General features: G+C 42.2%; 9 non-coding genes across 9 annotated transcripts; all 9 read right to left on the bottom strand.

The window, feature by feature from the left end:
* Window positions 1-4241: 4241 nt before the first annotated feature.
* Window positions 4242-4323, bottom strand: trnal-aag (transfer RNA leucine (anticodon AAG)). The gene has a single exon. It is a non-coding gene; the product is annotated as a tRNA-Leu (tRNA).
* A 655-nt stretch (window positions 4324-4978) lies between these two features.
* Window positions 4979-5060, bottom strand: trnal-uag (transfer RNA leucine (anticodon UAG)). The gene has a single exon. It is a non-coding gene; the product is annotated as a tRNA-Leu (tRNA).
* A 246-nt stretch (window positions 5061-5306) lies between these two features.
* On the bottom strand, window positions 5307-5388 carry trnal-uag (transfer RNA leucine (anticodon UAG)). The gene has a single exon. It is a non-coding gene; the product is annotated as a tRNA-Leu (tRNA).
* Window positions 5389-6489: 1101 nt separating this feature from the next.
* trnal-uag (transfer RNA leucine (anticodon UAG)) lies at window positions 6490-6571 on the bottom strand. Its single transcript has one exon. It is a non-coding gene; the product is annotated as a tRNA-Leu (tRNA).
* Window positions 6572-6960: 389 nt separating this feature from the next.
* Window positions 6961-7042, bottom strand: trnal-uag (transfer RNA leucine (anticodon UAG)). The gene has a single exon. It is a non-coding gene; the product is annotated as a tRNA-Leu (tRNA).
* A 389-nt stretch (window positions 7043-7431) lies between these two features.
* trnal-uag (transfer RNA leucine (anticodon UAG)) lies at window positions 7432-7513 on the bottom strand. Its single transcript has one exon. It is a non-coding gene; the product is annotated as a tRNA-Leu (tRNA).
* A 398-nt stretch (window positions 7514-7911) lies between these two features.
* trnal-uag (transfer RNA leucine (anticodon UAG)) lies at window positions 7912-7993 on the bottom strand. Its single transcript has one exon. It is a non-coding gene; the product is annotated as a tRNA-Leu (tRNA).
* Window positions 7994-8196: 203 nt separating this feature from the next.
* Window positions 8197-8278, bottom strand: trnal-aag (transfer RNA leucine (anticodon AAG)). Its single transcript has one exon. It is a non-coding gene; the product is annotated as a tRNA-Leu (tRNA).
* A 2903-nt stretch (window positions 8279-11181) lies between these two features.
* trnal-uag (transfer RNA leucine (anticodon UAG)) lies at window positions 11182-11263 on the bottom strand. Its single transcript has one exon. It is a non-coding gene; the product is annotated as a tRNA-Leu (tRNA).
* Between the last annotated feature and the right edge of the window lie 2659 nt (window positions 11264-13922).

The raw sequence follows: 13922 nt of genomic DNA, 5'->3' as shown, positions 1-13922 counted from the left end.
AGTTATAGACCAGTTAGTTTAGAAAATGTTGATTGTAAAATTTTATCTAAAGTATTAGCATTGAGGTTGGAGGGCATTTTATCCAATATCGTACATAGCGACCAGGTAGGTTTTATAAAAGGGAGATCTTCTTCTGATAATCTTCGGTCACTACTTCATCTCATCTGGCAAAGCCGCAATGAGAATGATCCAGTTGCTGCTTTTTCATTAGATGCGATGAAGGCATTTGATAGAGTAGAATGGGGCTATTTAACTTATACGTTGCAAAAGTTTGGCTTTGGGCCAACTTTTCTTAAGTGGGTCAAGGTGCTATATTCCGCCCCACGTGCAGCCGTTCTTACAAATGGCATTATCTCCCCTTTCTTTAAATTAAAGCGAGGCACCAGGCAAGGGGACCCCCTGTCTCCTTTGCTTTTTACTTTGTTTCTGGAGCCCTTAGCAGTTGCAATTAGGAATGACATGAGAGTGAATGGTGTCCAGTTAGGAGAAAGGGAATATAAGTGTTTTTTATATGCTGATGATATTCTTCTTTTGCTTTCAAATCCAAGGACATCTATACCTCCTATGATGGATACTATCGAACGTTTTTCTCAAATATCTGGTTACAAAGTTAATTGGGTGAAATCTGAGGTAATGCCAGTGTCTGTGGGATGTTCGTTGGCTGATGTGAGCGCTTTCTCCTTTAAATGGATACCAACTGGGATGAAGTATTTAGGTGTTAGGCTCTCAAGGGACTTGTATGATGTTGTTCAGATGAATATAACCCCTATGCTTCAAAATGTTAGAACAAACTTTGATAAATGGAAAGTGTTAAATTTGTCTTTGTGGGGGAAGGTTAATGCAATTAAAATGATGGTATCATCAAAGATTAATTATATCTCTATGATGATCCCTTTGGAGTTTCCTGTATCCATCTTTAAGCAATACAATCAACTAGTTAGGGACTTTCTGTGGGAAGGGAAGAAGCCCAGAATAAGTATGAAAAATATGTTTACCACTAGAATAAAGGGGGGTTTGGCATTACCAAATATAGAGCTTTATAATACTACATTTGAGATTATTAAAATATGTAAACATTGGTCAGGTGATAATGTAGAGGGTATAAGTTGGATTGAAATAGAGAAAACGCTAACTTTCCCATTCAGGGTTATTGATGCTTTATCTCAGAAATCTTTATCTTCTATTAGGAATGGGGAAGTTAACCCTATACTGGAACACTCTCAGCAGGTCTGGAAAAAAATACATAAGATATTTAATTTGTCCCATCATAAACAAGGCTATTCTTCATTATGGAATAACCCTGCTATTAAGATAGGAAAAAAAACAGTCTATTGGAAAGATTGGTGTAAAAAAGGTCTGAAAACAGTTGATGATCTATATGGACAAGGCGCACTGTATTCATTTCAGGAATTGAAAGACAAATTCAATCTAGTAGATAAAGGGGATTTCTGGAAATATATACAGCTGCATAGTAGTATAAAAACTGTGGGATTTAAGCCAGGAGCAGAAGAAACTGTTTTATTAGGGTTTCTAAATATGCCAAAGTCGATGCAAACCACATCTTTTGTTTATAAGATTGCTGCAAACAACATGTATGGAAAAAGTGATCATTTAAGAATTATCTGGGAGAAAGACCTGGAGGTGGAATTTGAAGAGGGTGAATGGGAGGCAGTAGTTTCTGGTATAGGTGCTACTGTGAGAGATGTTAGGAGTAAACTCATACATTACAAGATAATTAATCGATATTACTGGACACCAGTAAGACTGTATAGGATAGGATTAATGGAAAATAACCACTGTTGGAAATGTGGTCAGTCTGTGGGCACTTTTTTACATTTAACGTGGAGCTGTCATTTGGTGGCTCCATTCTGGACAAGAGTTATTCAAAACCTTGAGAAATGGCTGGGACAACCTTTACCTTATTCTCTAAGAGTCTGTCTTCTTGGTGATACATCGATTTTACAGAACGGAATATCTAAAACACAGGCTGGACTAGTCGTCGCAGGATGTATTATTGCTGTGAGACTGGTGCTGCGAAATTGGAAGAACTCAGATACTCCCTCATTTAAAGATTGGATTGAACTAATGACTTCTACTGCATCATATGAACGTATGTTGGCAAGACTTCAGGATTCCACCCATACCTTTAATCAGAAATGGGGTAGCTTTTTGCAATATTTGGAGAGCACATAAAAAGAAACTTGAAAAGTTGTCAATTTGACTGTCTGTTATATGGTTTTGTACTATTTTATATTTGTTATATTTTTTGTTTTGTTATTATTTTTATTATAATTTGTTTACATTATTTCTCGAATGTTGATTTTGTATTGTAAATTTTATGTTGTGTGAACACATATAGAGTTATTTTGCTTTCTTGCAGCCCTGTAGAAACTCTCACAACCTGGCACATCTTCACCCCTCTTCAGTTATTGAGTTTAAATCTTCAGGTTCAAAGGGTTTCATTCCAGTAACTTGAGATGTATTCAGGAGTTCACACTTGTCCCGAGATGCTATCCCATGCTATCCCAGGAAAGCCTTAAGCTCTGCTGGACAAGGCCTCATTTTTTCTCTCCATTGTGAAGCTTCATGTGATTGACGAGGCATCTTTTATGTTTGAAGACCTTTCCACTCTCACTGCATCGAAAACGCTCGCCTGAGTGAATCTTCATGTGTTGCTTAATGGAGTCTTTGCATGAGAGACTCTTTCCACAATGATCACATGTAAACACTGTGGTTCCAGTATGACCATTCGTGTGATTCATGATTCTAGCTTTGGTTGTGAAGCTCTTTCCACACTGAGCACATGCAAACGGCTTCTGTTCGGTGTGAGTTATCATGTGGTGTTTGAGTGAGCCTTTATGTGGGAACCTTTTACCTTACCACACTCTGTGCATGTGTAAGGTTTCTCTCCAGTGTGAATCCTCATGTGGATGGTAAGGTTTTGTTTTTGAGAAAAACCTTTCCCACACTGTGTACAAATAAAGCTTCTCTCTCCAGTGTGAGTTTTCATGTGGACTTCAAGGTTGCCATTTTGCTTACAACTCTTTCCACACTGAGGGCAAGAATAGAGCCTCTCCCCAGTGTGAATTCTTCTGTGCACTGCCAAGTTTCCTGTAGAATAGAAGCTTTTTCCACACTGTTGGCATGCGTACAGCCTCTCTCCAGTGTGAATTCTCATGTGCACTTTTAAGTTTCCTGTATTATAGAAGCTTTTTTTCACACTGTTTGCAGGTGTAAGGTTTCTCCCTAGTGTGGTCAAGGTTTGGCTTTTGACTGAAACTCTTTCTACTCTGTTTACAGCTGAAATTACACCTAGACTTGGATTTCCGAGGTTTTCTGTGTGATGAAGTCTTTTTAGTGAGTGTGGGTTTTTCATCACTCATTATTTCTTGTTGTTTCTCTTCTATTTCACTCCATTGATGTGTCTCTTCTTTCAGCACCATCAGGTCTTCAAAAAAGAACAAAAAAGTGAACTTTAGTATAAAGGCAAACTGGCAAGCATGAAATGGATGTTTACCCTAAATATTAAAATGAGCTTACCATTTACTCTCCATCATGTGGTTTTAAACATTTCCTGTCTTCTGGAACACAAAGTAAGCTAGCATTTTTATCACAATATCGTAATTTGTCTTCAACAGAATCAAGAAACTCATCAAGGTTTAAAACCAAACAATGGAAAGTAAATGGTGAGGCTATTTTCATTTCTGTGTCAGAAAGTCATACCAACACTGACTCACATAATCAACACATCTCTTGACTCTGGTTTATTCCCCACTGTATTACTACTGTAATTGTGAATCTTTACTGTTCCTGTTTCAACAGGGTGCTCTTGCTAAAAGGAGCAATGGCAGAGAGAGACTTCCAGTGCAGACTTTGTTAAGATGCTGCAATCTAATCGTGGGAAAGACACTTGCTCCTGAGCAGATTCGAGCTTGGGGATGTGTTGCTGTCACACAAACAAGTCTGCCGTGAGTTTCAAAGAACACATTATACTGACTAGTTGCCAACTTAAATGTACTTTCTTATTTCCAGCGTTCACTGAGACTCACACACACACTCAAGCAGTTTGGCTATATTTAAAACCTTTTCTGGCAGCTGTAGGATTCGAACCCACACCCCCGAAGAGACAGGAGCCTAAATCCAGCGCCTTAGACCACTACGAGCAGAAGCGTGCAGTATCACTTTGCAAGTCTGTTTGCTCAAGCAGAAAGGTCATTCTCAAGCATCCTAAAAGGACTGCATGGCAGCGGTGGGATTCGAACCCACGCCCCCAAAGAGACTGAAGCCTTAATCTAGCGCCTTAGACCACTCGGCCACGCTACCTTGCCAAGCTGCTTTCCCTGAGCAGTTTTTGCACCAACTTGTTTCAAGTAGCGCAACAGCACTGGGAAATCAGTTGAATTTGGCCATGCATTGCTGGAGCTCCTCAACAAAGAAAGAGAGCTGTTTAATACCAGCTTAGGAAGCACTCCCACCTTCCTGTCAAGCACAGTTCTGTCTCTATTAGAGCACACCTCAAGGCATTTGAAGTCTACTCCAAACGGCAGCCAGCTGCGATGCATTTAAGCACCTGATTACAAGGTAACTGTTATTTCACAAAAGAGTGAGTTACTGATTCCATCACAGCAGACCCCACATTGTTGTTATTATATTCAAATCCAGTTATAGAGTATTACTACTCTAATTGTGAATCTTTACTGTTCCTGTTTCAATAGGGTGCTCTTGCTAAAAGGAGCAATGGCAGAGAGAGACTTCCAGTGCAGACTTTAAGATGCTGCAATCTAATCGTGGGAAAGACACTTGCTCCTGAGCAGATTCGAGCTTGGGGATGTGTTGCAGTCACACCAACGAGTCTGCCGTGAGTTTCAAAGAACACATTATACTGAATAGTTGCCAACTTAAATGTACTCTCTCATTTCCAGCGGTCACTGAGAACACGCACGCACTCAAGCAGTTTGTCCGTGTTCAAAATCACATCTGGCAGCGGTGGGATTCGAACCCACGCCCCCGAAGAGACTGGAGTCTAAATCCAGCGCCTTAGACCCCTCGGCCACACTACCCTAGATGTATCCTTGCAGTGGTCCCTTTTCTGCCCAATTTTACGGAAGCAGAACAGCAGAGAAGACGCAGAGCTTCCTAGTGAAGCCCTTAAACTTTGGCCAAGAAGTCTACATTTGGATGCGAGCTGAAGCGTGCAGTATCACTTTGCAAGTCTGTTTGGATGTGAGTGAAAGCATGCAGTATTACTTTACAAGTATGTTTGCTCAAGCAGAGAGGTCATTCTCAAGCATCCTAAAAGGACTACCTGGCAGCGGTGGGATTCGAACCCACGCCCCCGAAGAGACTCAAGCCTAAATCCAGCGCCTTAGACCCCTCGGCCACGCTACCCTAGATGTTTCTTTGCAGTGGTCCCTTTTCTGCCCAATTTTACGGAAGCAGAACAGCAGAGAAGACGCAGAGCTTCCTAGTGAAGCCCTTAAACTTTGGCCAAGAAGTCTACATTTGGATGCGAGCTGAAGCGTGCAGTATCACTTTGCAAGTCTGTTTGCTCAAGCAGAGAGGTCATTCTCAAGCATCCTAAAAGGATTGCCTGGCAGCGGATGGCATTCGAACCCACACCCACAAAGAGACTGGAGCCTAAATCCAGCGCCTTAGATCCCTTGGCTACGCTATCCCAGATGACTTCATGCAGTGGTCCCTTTTCTGCCCAATTTTACGGAAGCAGAGAGGACGCCGAGCTTCCTAGTGAAGCCCTTCAACTTTGGCCAAGGAGTCTACGTTTGGATGTGAGTGAAAGCATGCAGTATTACTTTAGACCGCTCGGCCACGCTACCTTGCCAAGCTGCTTTCCCTGAGCAGTTTTCACACCAACTTGTTTCACGTAGCGCAACAGCGCTGGGAAATCAGTTGAATTTGGCCATGCATTGCTGGAGCTCCTCCACAAAGAAAGAGAGCTGCTTAATACTAGCTTAGGAAGCACTCCCACCATCCTGTCAAGCACAGTTCTGTCTCTATTAGAGTACACCTCAAGGCATTTGAAGTCTACTCCAAACGGCAGCCAGCTGCGATGCATTTAAGCACCTGATTACAAGGTAACTGTTATTTCACAAAAGAGTGAGTTACTGATTCCATCACAGCAGACCCCACATTGTTGTTATTATATTCAAATCCAGTTATAGAGTATTACTACTCTAATTGTGAATCTTTACTGTTCCTGTTTCAATAGGGTGCTCTTGCTAAAAGGAGCAATGGCAGAGAGAGACTTCCAGTGCAGACTTTAAGATGCTGCAATCTAATCGTGGGAAAGACACTTGCTCCTGAGCAGATTCGAGCTTGGGGATGTGTTGCTGTCACACCAACGAGTCTGCCGTGAGTTTCAAAGAACACATTATACTGAATAGTTGCCAACTTAAATGTACTCTCTCATTTCCAGCGGTCACTGAGAACACGCACGCACTCAAGCAGTTTGTCCGTGTTTAAAATCACATCTGGCAGCGGTGGGATTCGAACCCACGCCCCCGAAGAGACTGGAGCCTAAATCCAGCGCCTTAGACCCCTCGGCCACGCTACCTTGCCAAGCTGCTTTCCCTGAGCAGTTTTCACACCAACTTGTTTCACGTAGCGCAACAGCGCTGGGAAATCAGTTGAATTTGGCCATGCATTGCTGGAGCTCCTCCACAAAGAAAGAGAGCTGCTTAATACTAGCTTAGGAAGCACTCCCACCTTCCTGTCAAGCACAGTTCTGTCTCTATTAGAGTACACCTCAAGGCATTTGAAGTCTACTCCAAACGGCAGCCAGCTGCGATGCATTTAAGCACCTGTCACACCAACGAGTCTGCCGTGAGTTTCAAAGAACACATTATACTGAATAGTTGCCAACTTAAATGTACTCTCTCATTTCCAGCGGTCACTGAGAACACGCACGCACTCAAGCAGTTTGTCCGTGTTTAAAATCACATCTGGCAGCGGTGGGATTCGAACCCACGCCCCCGAAGAGACTGGAGCCTAAATCCAGCGCCTTAGACCCCTCGGCCACGCTACCTTGCCAAGCTGCTTTCCCTGAGCAGTTTTCACACCAACTTGTTTCACGTAGCGCAACAGCGCTGGGAAATCAGTTGAATTTGGCCATGCATTGCTGGAGCTCCTCCACAAAGAAAGAGAGCTGCTTAATACTAGCTTAGGAAGCACTCCCACCTTCCTGTCAAGCACAGTTCTGTCTCTATTAGAGTACACCTCAAGGCATTTGAAGTCTACTCCAAACGGCAGCCAGCTGCGATGCATTTAAGCACCTGTCACACCAACGAGTCTGCCGTGAGTTTCAAAGAACACATTATACTGAATGGTTGCCAACTTAAATGTACTCTCTCATTTCCAGCGGTCACCGAGAACACGCACGCACTCAAGCAGTTTGTCCGTGTTTAAAATCACATCTGGCAGCGGTGGGATTCGAACCCACGCCCCCGAAGAGACTGGAGCCTAAATCCAGCGCCTTAGACCGCTCGGCCACGCTACCTTGCCAAGCTGCTTTCCCTGAGTAGTTTTCACACCAACTTGTTTCACGCAGCGCAACAGCGCTGGGAAATCAGTTGAATTTGGCCATGCATTGCTGGAGCTCCTCCACAAAGAAAGAGAGCTGCTTAATACTAGCTTAGGAAGCACTCCCACCTTCCTGTCAAGCACAGTTCTGTCTCTATTAGAGTACATCTCAAGGCATTTGAAGTCTACTCCAAACGGCAGCCAGCTGCGATGCATTTAAGCACCTGATTACAAGGTAACTGTTATTTCACAAAAGATGAAATAATCTTTTATCTGCAGCCGTTTAGTTGCCAACTTAAATGTACTCTCTCATTTCCAGCGGTCACAGAGAACACGCACGGACTCAAGCAGTTTGTCCGTGTTTAAAATCACATCTGGCAGCGGTGGGATTCGAACCCACGCCCCCGAAGAGACTGGAGCCTAAATCCAGCGCCTTAGACCCCTCGGCCACGTTACCCTAGATGTTTCTTTGCAGTGGTCCGTTTTCTGCCCAATGTTACGGAAGCAGAACAGCAGAGAAGACGCAGAGCTTCCTAGTGAAGCCCTTCAACTTTGGCCAAGGAGTCTACGTTTGGATGTGAGTGAAAGCATGCAGTATTACTTTACAAGTATGTTTGCTCAAGCAGAGAGGTCATTCTCAAGCATCCTAAAAGGACTGCCTGGCAGCGGTGGGATTCGAACCCACGCCCCCGAAGAAACTGGAGCCTTAATCCAGCACCTTAGACTGCTCGGCCACGCTACCTTGCCAAGCTGCTTTCCCTGAGCAGTTTTCACATCAACTTGTTTCACGTAGCGCAACAGTGCTGGGAAATCAGTTGAATTTGGCCATGCATTGCTGGAGCTCCTCCACAAAGAAAGAGAGCTGCTTAATACTAGCTTAGGAAGCACTCCCACCTTCCTGTCAAGCACAGTTCTGTCTCTATTACTGGATACAGCATCATGTCTAGAGCATCATGTCTACACCAATTATGTCCTCTTGCATCCAGGCCAGCCCGTGCCAGTCCTCCTGCACCCTGGCTCTCGGATGCTCTCCGTGAGCATCGCTCAAAACTTCGAGCTGCAGAAAGAATTTGGCGGAAAACTAAAAATCCTGCACAGCTCTTAACATACCAAACTCTTCTGTCCTCTTTCTCGGCTGAGGTTACTTCGGCAAAGCAGACATATTACCGTCTGAAAATCAACAATGCCACTAATCCTCGCCTACTTTTTAAAACATTTTCCTCCCTCCTCTATCCTCCTCCTCCACCCGCATCCTCCACACTTACTACTGATGACTTTGCTACATTCTTTTGCACCAAAACTGCAAAAATCAGTGCTCAATTTGCTGCACCTACAACAAACACGCAAGGTACACCACCAACACCACACACACTCACCTCTTTTTCTCAGCTCTCTGAGTCTGAGGTGTCCAAACTGGTGCTATCTAGCCATGCAACCACCTGTCCACTCAATCCCATTCCCTCTCATCTCTTGCAAGCCATCTCTCCTGCAGTCATACCAACACTGACTCACATAATTAACACATCTCTTGACTGTGGTTTATTCCCCACTTCATTTAAGCAGGCTAGGGTAACCCCACTGCTAAAGAAACCCAACCTGGACCATACGCTACTTGAAAACTACAGACCAGTATCCCTGCTTCCATTCATGGCCAAGATTCTGGAGAAAGTAGTGTTCAATCAAGTCCTGGACTTTCTTACTCAAAACAATCTCATGGACAACAAGCAATCCGGCTTTAAGAAAGGCCACTCAACTGAGACTGCCCTGCTCTCGGTCGTGGAGAATCTCAGACTGGCTAAAGCAGACTCTAAATCATCAGTCCTCATTTTGCTGGACTTGTCAGCTGCTTTTGACACTGTCAACCACCAGATCCTGCTATCTACGCTCGAGTCACTGGGCGTTGCGGGCACTGTTATACAATGGTTCAGATCTTACCTCACTGACAGATCATTCAGGGTGTCTTGGAGGGGTGAGGTGTCCAACCTACAGCATCTAAACACTGGGGTACCTCAAGGCTCTGTTCTTGGGCCACTTCTCTTCTCCATCTACACATCATCTCTAGGACCAGTCATCCAGAGACATGGATTCTCCTACCACTGCTATGCTGATAATACCCAGCTATACCTCTCTTTTCATCCTGATGATCCCTCGGTTCCAGCTCGCATTTCAGCCTGCCTGTTGGATATTTCACACTGGATGAAAGATCATCATCTTCAGCTGAACCTCGCAAAAACGGAAATGCTTGTAGTTTCTGCCAACTCGACTCTACACCATAACTTTTCAATCCAGATGGATGGGGCAACCATTACTGCATCCAAAATGGTGAAAAGCCTTGGAGTAACGATTGATGACCAACTAAACTTCTCTGACCACATCTCTAGAACTGCTCGATCGTGCAGATTCACACTCTATAACATCAGAAAGATCCAACCCTTCTTATCTGAACATGCAGCTCAACTCCTTGTTCAAGCTCTTGTTCTCTCCAAACTGGATTACTGTAACTCTCTACTAGCTGGGCTTCCAGCTAACTCTATCAAGCCTCTTCAACTGCTCCAGAATGCAGCAGCACGAGTGGTCTTCAATGAACATAAACGAGCACATGTCACTCCGCTGCTAGTCCGTTTGCACTGGCTGCCAGTTGCTGCTCGCATCAAATTCAAAGCTCTGATGTTTGCCTACAAAGTGACTTCTGGCCTAGCACCTTCTTATCTGCTCTCGCTTCTGCAGATCTATGTGCCCTCCAGAAACTTGCGTTCTGTGAATGAACGTCGCCTCGTGGTTCCATCCCATAGGGGGAAGAAATCACTTTCGCTCACGCTCACGCTCAATCTGCCCAGTTGGTGGAATGAACTCCCTAACTGCATCAGAACAGCAGTCACTCGCTACTTTCAAGAAACGACTAAAAACTCAACTATTTAGTCTCCACTACACTTCCTAATCTGTAATTGCCTCTCTGAATATCACACTAACTGTACAAAAAAAAAAAAAAAAAAACTAATACTACTAATACTTCCCTTCTTAGACTTTACAGACCTGAAACTTGCTTATAGCACTTATTCATTGTTGTTCTTGGTTGTGTAAATTGCTTCCTTGTCCTCATTTGTAAGTCGCTTTGGATAAAAGCGTCTGCTAAATGACTAAATGTAAAATGTAAATGTAAATTTCTATTAGAGCACACCTCAAGGCATTTGAAGTCTACTCCAAACGGCAGCCAGCTGCGATGCATTTAAGCACCTGATTACAAGGTAACTGTTATTTCACAAAAGAGTGAGTTACTGATTCCATCACAGCAGACCCCACATTGTTGTTATTATATTCAAATCCAGTTATAGAGTATTACTACTCTAATTGTGAATCTTTACTGTTCCTGTTTCAATAGGGTGCTCTTGCTAAAAGGAGCAATGGCAGAGAGAGACTTCCAGTGCAGACTTTGTTAAGATGCTGCAATCTAATCGTGGGAAAGACACTTGCTCCTGAGCAGATTCGAGCTTGGGGATGTGTTGCTGTCACACCAACGAGTCTGCCGTGAGTTTCAAAGAACACATTATACTGATTAGTTGCCAACTTAAATGTACTCTCTCATTTCCAGCGGTCACTGAGAACACGCACGCACTCAAGCAGTTTGTCCGTGTTTAAAATCACATCTGGCAGCGGTGGGATTCAAACCCACGCCCCCGAAGAGACTGGAGCCTAAATCCAGCGCCTTAGACCCCTCGGCCACGCTACCCTAGATGTATCTACATGTAGAGAGGTCATTCTCAAGCATCCTAAAAGGACTGCCTGGCAGCGGTGGGATTCGAACCCACGCCCCCGAAGAGACTGGAGCCTGAACGCCAGCTGCCGAAGGATAGTCTGACAATATTTCACAAATGTTGAAGATGAGAGCCAATCGGAGCGATTCGCTCCAACATTGTAGCCAATCACGTTGCAGCGCTTCAACATTTACAGCCAATCGCGGACCGGAATTCTCAACATTTTCAACATTTGACCAATCAGAGTCGAGACAATGTTGAAGCCGCGGGGGAGGAACTGTTCCAAGAATCACCGCTAGGTGTGCAGTCAAACAGGTCAGTCAGATGTCAATCAATTTTCCGAACTGAGCCGAAGGTACACGAAGGAATGACGCGGTCCTCTGGAGGCGGGTCAGAGGTCAAAAAAGTTCATTGACCATCAGTGATATTCAACGAACAGCATCATTCGACAGAGCACAGCATCGTTTTGCTTACAGTAAAGGATTTTTTCCGATAGTGATTTCTTAAAAAAGGTAGGAAAAACTACACAATTGCACGAATTAATATTTTAGTGTGTTGTATTTCAAATTTGGATACTTTAAATTTAAAACCGTTTAATTTATAGGAGAAAAATGTCTGGAAAATCTCATAAAGCCATGTCAGACGCTGACTGGATTTCACGTTTGAAAAAGTTTGCCAGCACAGGAGTTTGGCCATCAAATGAGGGAAACAGGCCAGCTCCTCGACAAAAAAAGTGGCATGAGATTTATCAAAGGGTGTGTATTTCGTTTACATGATATAACGTTTGTTGAAATTTGCTTAACAGAGTTACGTTAACTTGTTAGGCTTCAGTACATTCAGTACAGTATCTGTGTAAAACATGTCATACTTGTTTTTAAATATTAAAGTGTTTTAAATTGCATGTATTTTGAGATTTACGTCGAATAATTTAGTAAGTTTGACCGTTTATGAGAGAGATCTGAAAAGGTGGGGGAAGGGATTATGAGTGTACAGTATACAGCATGTGGTTTTAAGGCCTGAAATGTTCCTGTCCAGTTCCTTTTATTCTTCTTTTCGTTTTTGGAGATACAAACTGTACGATTTACATATTAGACAAATATTAAACACATTCTAGAAACAGTGGTAAATTAATTTACAGAGCTATTGTGTGCTTTATTAAGGGAGTCATTGAGTAAAAATTCTTATTTAGTTATAAAAGTTTTTTGTATTGTATAAAATTATTTAATATATCTTTCATGATTTTTTCAGATTGAGAAATGCCCATTGCAATCTCGTGGGCAGAGGACTTTGCTTGGAGGTGTGCTGAAATGCACATGTGGTTTTCACACTCAAAAGGTACATTTTTAAGTCAATATGTGTTTATTTTTATTTACTAGAATGCCTTTCCTTTTTCATGATTATATGTATTTTTGTGATTTATTTTCAGCAGAGTACTGCTTCTGCTGCTCCAGCACAAACGGTGCAACAACCTGCCCCTACTGTACCTGCTCAGGAGGTGATGGAGACGAGACAACTTGAGGCCCTGCCCCAGCCCCCGTCTACTCCATCAGTGGCATCAAAGATTTCACCGCAATTGTCAATGGTACATTTTTTTAAAAATCAAAAGAAATGACAATTTCAGTGTTTCAAGTGTTCAAGGTGTTCAGTTCAAAGTTCAGTTCAAAGTTCAAACATAGGAGAGAAAAGAACAAAAAGCAATAAAAAAGTTGAGGTGTTGCTAGAGACCTGCTTCTTTTCACACCTCTTGTACAGCGGGGGGGGGGGTAGCAGACACTTGCTGATTGGTCGGTTTGAGTTTCTGTGATTGGATTAAATTACATGGTCAGGTCATGGTCAGGGTCACAGTTTTTAAAGCTACATTTTAACCTCTTGTCTTCAGATAATGATACATAATAAACACTAATAGTAAATACTTTGTTTTGATTTTAAGTGTAAGCTAAAATTTGTACTTTTTCTAAACAACGAGTCTGAGGTATTATCTTGAAAAAGTACTTATTTAAAAATATATATATATATTTTTTTGCTACCACAGGTATGATAATATTTTTTCTTCTGGGAGAAAGTCTTATTTGTTTTATTTCGAATACATTTTTCAAGGTCAATATTATGAGCCTCTTTAAGCTTTTTTTTTTTTTTTTGGCATAGTCTACAAAACAAACCATCGTTATACAATAACTTGTCTAATTACCCTAACCTGCCTATTTAACCTAATTTACCTAGTTAAACCTTCAAATGTCACTTTAAGTGGTATAGAAGTGAATATCTAGTCAAATATTATTTACTGTCATCAGGGCAAAGATAAAATAAAACAGTTCTTAGAAATGAGTTATTAAAACTTTGATGTTTAAAAAAATGTGCTGAACAAATCTTCTCTCCATTAAACAGAAATTGGTGGAAAAAAATAAAAAAGCGGGCTAATAAATCAGACTTCAACTGTATATAACACATAGTGTGATGTTGTAATATACAATGTATGTTTTTGTTGAAATGCATGATGTAATAATAGTACAATAATACTGTATATAACATAATGCAATACTTTATTCCTTTGGTAGTAAAAAAAAAATATTTGTTTGCATATTGCTCCTTGATCCAGAAAACTATAATTTTAATCAAAGCCTAATGTGTCACATT

Source organism: Danio rerio, chromosome 4 (assembly GCF_049306965.1).
Source record: "Danio rerio strain Tuebingen ecotype United States chromosome 4, GRCz12tu, whole genome shotgun sequence".
NCBI classification, from domain to species: domain Eukaryota; kingdom Metazoa; phylum Chordata; class Actinopteri; order Cypriniformes; family Danionidae; genus Danio; species Danio rerio.
Note: the sequence above shows the minus strand (reverse complement) of the source record. Positions and strands in the feature narration are given on the sequence as shown.